The sequence below is a fragment of the Hippopotamus amphibius genome, chromosome 8 (assembly GCF_030028045.1).
Source record: "Hippopotamus amphibius kiboko isolate mHipAmp2 chromosome 8, mHipAmp2.hap2, whole genome shotgun sequence".
NCBI classification, from domain to species: Eukaryota; Metazoa; Chordata; class Mammalia; order Artiodactyla; family Hippopotamidae; genus Hippopotamus; species Hippopotamus amphibius.
This window is the reverse complement of record NC_080193.1, coordinates 9,060,969-9,067,246: the sequence shown is the minus strand read 5'-3', so window position 1 is coordinate 9,067,246 and position 6,278 is coordinate 9,060,969.

The following is a 6,278-nucleotide window of genomic DNA, read 5'->3' as shown; positions in this document are numbered from 1 at the left end:
CTTTTCTCTCACTGTGTGGCACTAGATGAAGACATCCTTGAGACAATCCAGAGGAACTGATTTTGTCTCAAGCAGGGAACCTCGCTCTCCTCCACTTTCCCTGTTCCTTCTTTCCCTCTCCCTAAACACAGACACTTTTCAGGCCCGAGGAGCCGGACAGTAGAGGAGCGTGAGGCATCGGAAAAGAAATGATCTCCCGGTGCTGGGTCAGCGCTTTCCGCCTGCCTGACTTCTACTGCTGTTTCCTGTACTAATCCCAGGGGGGACCGCCCCCACCCCCCCATCTGGTTCCAGACATAGTCCGAGACATTCTGAGGTTGCGTTAAAATGCTGGTGGCAGACAGACAGGGGAGGATCTTGAAGCCTCGCATTCCTCTCCAGGATGCCGGAGGAGGGGGGGAGGCCGGGCGGGTGTGCGGTGGGGGAGGAATTTGTCTTGGAGGTGGGGTTGGTCCGGGGTATGGGGAGAAGGGCTGGTTGCTAGGCAAAATCGGCAGAGATGAATCATGTTCTGGCACAAGTTGGTTATGGGCTAAAATGAGAAGTTATCCAAGGATGTGGAATCTTTTTGTTTGAGCTGGAAGGGAATATGGATTCATCGGGTCCAATCCCCTCGTTTTGCAGACAGGGGAACTGCAAATATAGAGAGGGAGAAAGGTTTGCCCTGAGAGCAAGGAGCGGATCTCTTGCCTCCTAGCTTTTTCCAGGGACTGTGGCCAGAATAAGCCTTTGGCACCGCCTCCTGTATTGTGCGCGGTTACCGTTCTAGACATCCGAGATTTCATGGTGAATCCTCAGACGGGCTTTCCCTGAGCAGGAGAAATCCAGAGCGTTTCGCTCTGGGGTGACTGAACAATGTGATGCCAGGGTGGATGGGGGAAGCCTGTTTGGGGAGATGGCATTTGAAGTGAGACCTGGGTGCAAGAGGCAGCCCTGGGAGGCTCTGGGAAGAGGGCTGCAGGCAGTGGGACCAGCCAGTGCAAAGGCCCTGCGGGGGGAATAAGGTTGGTGAGTTTGAGAGTCGGCAGGGAGGCCAGTGGGCTGAGGGAGGCAAAAGGGGACAGGCAGGGCCTTGGAGGCCAGAGAGAGGCTTGATGGGAAGCTGTTGTCTGACATTAATTAGGGGGCGTGATCCCCTACATGACTCCTTCTCCTGCTCCATGGTGCTAAGGGCCTATCCTGTGGATGAATAAGCAGTTAGTAAGCACCTACTGTGTGCCCACCTGTCCTGGGCACTTCATTTGTGTGGTCTCATTTCACCCTGCGACAGCCCCTCCCAGGCTGACTGTCGGAAGAGGACAAATGGGAGAGGCCCACGCTTGCCTATGGCCACTCTGTGCAGGCATCCCTGACCCAGGCTCTGTCCCTTGAGGCCCTCTGCTCAGCTGGAAAAGGACTGGCCCGCACGAGCAGCTTGTCCTTTGGTTCAGCTCCTTAGGAAAAAGAGTGGGAAATGTCGAGAGGAAACTCAGATCCCGGAGGCCGCCCAAGAAGACTTGCCAGGGAGCAGGGCCACGCTGGCCTGAACCTTTGGGGTTGGAATGGATGAGCACCCACTTGAAGGAAGATGGTCCCCAGGGGCCCTGCTGTGGTGGGAAAGTGAGAATCCAGGGCTGAAGGGCATATGGGACAGTGTGAGAAACTCCCACAAAGCTCCCTTGCCTCCAGATAGTAAGCCCAGCAGATGCCTGGAATTCCACCATTAATGATTCACTCATTGGTGGTAAGCCTTGCTTTTGACTCCTCTTCTTGTAAGATGCAAACCTCCTTTGGAAAAAAGAGTGCGAAGATGAAGTCTCAAACCCAATAGTGTGACAAAATTTAGAGATTTTAAGTGATAGAGGCCTGGATGCTGGATGACTCCGAGGGGCCATCAGATTTAGAGCTTCCCATGGGGTCAGTGGAGACTTTTGTTGGGGCTATCCTGCCGCCCATCTTCTCCCTCTTCCCAATCCTGCTTTCTAAACTGGGCTTCCACAGGTGTTGATCCCAGGAACACTCCTGAGTAAACACCCTGCTCGTTGACTCCATCTGAGAGTCAACTTTCTGGGGAATCTGACCTGTAGCAACGAAGGTGATGATGGTGATGTTGATGATGGTGGTGTTGATGATGGTGGTACTGTTGGTACTGATGATGGTGATAGTGATGATGGTGGGGATGATGATGGTGGGGATGATGGTGGGGATGAGGATGGTGGGGATGAGGATGGTGGGGATGATGGGGATGATGATGGGGATGATGATGGTGGGGATGATGATGGTGGGGATCATGATGATGGGGATGATGGTGGGGATGATGGGGATGATGGCAGGGCTGGTGGGGATGATGATGGTGGGGATGATGATGGTGGGGATGATGATGGTGGGGATGATGGTGGGGATGATGATGGTGGGGATGATGGTGGGGATGATGGTGGGGATGATGATGGTGGGGATGATGATGGTGGGGATCATGATGATGGGGATGATGGTGGGGATGATGATGGGGATGATGATGGTGGGGATGATGATGGTGGGGATGATGATGATAGCTAACATTTATTGAGTGTTTATTACATGCCTGGCACTGTGCTTTTTTTACTTTACTTGTGATCATTCTTTTAATCCTGACAACAAACATATGACCTAGGAGCTAGTATTCTGCTGATTTTTCAGGAAGGGAGATCAAGGCTCAAAGACGTTAAGGACAGGGCTTCCTAGGTGGCGCGGTGGTTAAGAATCTGCCTGCCAAAGCAGGGGACATAGGTTCGATCCCTGCTCCAGGAAGATCCCACGTGCTACGGAGCAACTAAGCCCGTGCGCCCCAAAAAACAAACGAACAAAAAAAGAGAGGTTAAGGACATGCTTAAGGTCATATGAGAGCTCATGGCAGAGCTGGGGTTAGGAGCCATGTCCCTAGATCCCCATCCAAGATTGTTCCCTCATCCTGCGGTCCTGCTCAAAGAGGCTGTATGTGGTGGGGAGGTGTTTTGGGGGTAGGGAGTCCAGCCTGACTTCCCCACTGGGGGTTCCTCTGATCCATCAGTCTAAGGGCCCCGGGGGCAGGATGGAGGCCCCTGGAACCTCTTTTGCACCAGCAGCTCCAGGGCATTAAAGGGTTGTCCTCATTGGAGGCCTTCTGGAGTTATTCTGGGATCTGGGCTTCTCTGAGGTGAGGTCAGGAGCTGGAGTGTCTAGCACAACATTTTGAAAGAGCTGGGCAGTGAGGGTGCTGGTGGTATTTGAGGCTCGGCCTGGGGAGTAGCTGTGCCCTGCGGCTGACCAAGCACTGTGGAGAGAGCTTGTCCAGCAAGCCACGTGTAACAGAAGTCATGTCTGTGTGTCCCCTGCACGGGGGCAGCCAGACCATGACTTTGTGTAATTTTCGGGGCCTTGCTGTGAGGGCATGTCTCAAGGCAAAGGCATCATGGGTTGGAAGCCTGGAAGTTATAGTATTTTATTTTATTTTACTTTTATTTTATTGTATTAAGTTTATTTTATTTTAAAATGTAAAATTTAATTTTATTTTGCTGTGCTGCGCAATATGCAGAATCTCAGTTCCCCAACCAGGGATGGAACCTGGGCCCTGGCGGTGAAAGGGCTGGGCCCTAACCACTGAGTCACCAGGGAATTCCCTATAGGATTTTAAAAACAGTAATAGTAGCAGCAGTAGTAACAATAGTAGTAACAGTTGATACCAGGAATGGTACTAAAAAGACCAATGCTAATAGTAACAATAATATCAGCAGGAGAGAGAATAGAGCAGTGGCAAGCTGAGAGCTTGGGCTGGAATCCTGCTGTGGCCACTTCCTGGCTCTGTGATTTGGACACATCCCTTTACCTTTCGGTTTCTTCATCTGTAAAATGGGATAATCATAGACATTTTAGGATTTCTGTGCAGAGGATTGTAAATGGGCTAATCTGTATAAAACACCCAGCAACTGTGTCTGGTATGTCGCTGGGGCTGAAGAGTCACGTATAATCATGACAATCACTGTGACCTCTATGAACTGTTTTTATATGCCACGGCCTTTACAGGCATCATCTCATTTAATGGTCACGTCAACTGGACCAGGTAGGTGCCATTCTCATCCCATTGTGCAGATGAATCAATGGAGACCTGGGGTGGTTGAAGTCTCTAGCTCAAGGTCACACAGGGGTAGGCCGCATTTGAACCCACCATGTCTGACTCCGATGTGCCGAGCTCACTCTGCTCTGCCAAGCTGCTGCCTCCCTGGGCAGAGATGGTCTTCTCTGGGGAGGTGGCTCTTTGAGGGGTTGACGGATGTCATCTTGGGGGATGGAGGAAGCAAGTGGACAGGCCACAAAACACCAATGAGAGATACGCTTCACATCCATCTTCTGGTTGGGGCTGGGGCTCACCTGCAGGGTCCCCCGGACTCTGCCAAGACTCAGTGGGACCCTGAAGTCTTCTGTCCCATCATGGGGGTGGACAAGAGTCTGCCCTCTTGTCACAAGTTCAAGGGGCCTTAATCATCAAAAGTCACCCCTCATTTGCTTGGCTTTTTAAGAAGATGCTGTGATAGAGATGGCTCGTTTTGACATGACAGTGCTTAATGGGAAGTTGTAACAGTGCATTTGGATGTGGCCAGAATCCAGGAGCAACATCTAGGAAAGGTTAGAGATATGGTCACAGCCATGGTGTGGTGCTTTGAAGCGGGTGGGAGGTGAGCAGAGGACCTGAGCTGGAGCTCTGACCTATACCACTTCCTTGCTTTGTCACCTGAGGCAAGCCGTTTCACCTCTCTCAGCCTCTGTTTCTCCATCCATCCATCCTCCCTCCCACTCATCCATCCATCTACCCACCCATCTATCCACTCACATACTGTCCATCCATCCACCCTTCTACCCATCCTCCACTCATCCATCCACCCACCCATCCACTCACACATCCCTCCATCCATCCATCCTCCCATCCAGCCAGCCAGCCAGCCAGTCAATAAGCATTCATGGAGCCCCTAGCAAGTCAAGAGCTGTACCAGATGCTGGGTCCCATAATTAATAGAAGACTAAATTATGAACCATCATACATGGCATGCTGGGTAGCTATTAATAAGAATGAGGCAGGTCTATAGGAACCGATACACAGAAATACAACTAAGAGGAAAATAAAAAGATGCAGAAGTATGTGTAGTATGCTACCATTTGTGTACAGAAGGAGAAACAAATGGTCTATTTAAACACATGTATATGTGGATATGCCTAGAACATTTCTGGGAGGATACCTGAGAAACAAGTACCAGAGATTGCCTCTGAGGAGGGAGACTGGGGAGTTAGTAGGGGTGGCAAGGAAACTTACATATCATCCTGTTCCCTTTCAGGCTGTTTGAATTTTTTGAAATAGTATATTACCTATTTAAAATTGAAAAAAAATATTAAAAAAAGAGTGTCTGAGTAATGATATAGAAAAACAAGGAAGGAGTATGGGAAGGAGAGGGGACTGTGGGAGCAGTGGGGGCACCTAGCTCAGCCTGGGGAAGTCAGGGGAGGCTCCCCAGGGGAGGTGGAGTCTGAGATGAGGCTCCCAGGCTGAGTGGAGGTTAACGGAAGATGCCTGGCGGAGGGTGCAGCATAGGGCCTGAAGGGAAGGTTCTATGAGGCTGGAGCAAAGTGATCAATGTGGTAGTAAGGTTGGAATTTGTGTGAAGGGCATGGGAGAGCCATGGACAGGTTTCAAGAGGGAAAGGGACAGCGTCAGAGAGGGGAATGGATCCCAGCAGTGAGGCTGGAGGCAGGGAGGCCAGTGGGGAGCCCAGGAGAGGGATGATGGAGGCCCCGACTAAGGCAGATGTGGGGGGTGGGAGGGGGAGAAAGGGAGGTTGGAGATGGGAAGTGACACCTTCTCACAGGATGGTGAGTCCCCACAGAAATAATTTCAGCAAACTGTTTTGCAAAGTGCAGGGCACCTCACAGTGGTTCTCACTCAGGGCTGCACCCTGGAAACTCCTGGGGAGCTTTGAAAAAACGCCAGTGCCCAGGCCGCACCGGCACAGCATCAGATTTAATTGGGCATTGGGGTTAAATTGGGCTCCTGGATGACTGAGGCACGGCCAGGGCTGCGGTGCTCGGCGGTGAGTTGGCCAAATGCATGGATTGGGGCTCACCCTGTGTTGGGGTTCTCCTTCCCCCAGGTGCTCAAGGCACAGGTGAGCCTCGGATGGTGTCGCGTTCTGCCAGAAGGAAACAAAGCAGCAGAAGCCTGTGGCTTTTGGGGTCACCCAGCCCAAGCTCGTGGTTTGGGAGTAGCTGACCTCCTGAGCTAGTTTCCTTGTTGGAAA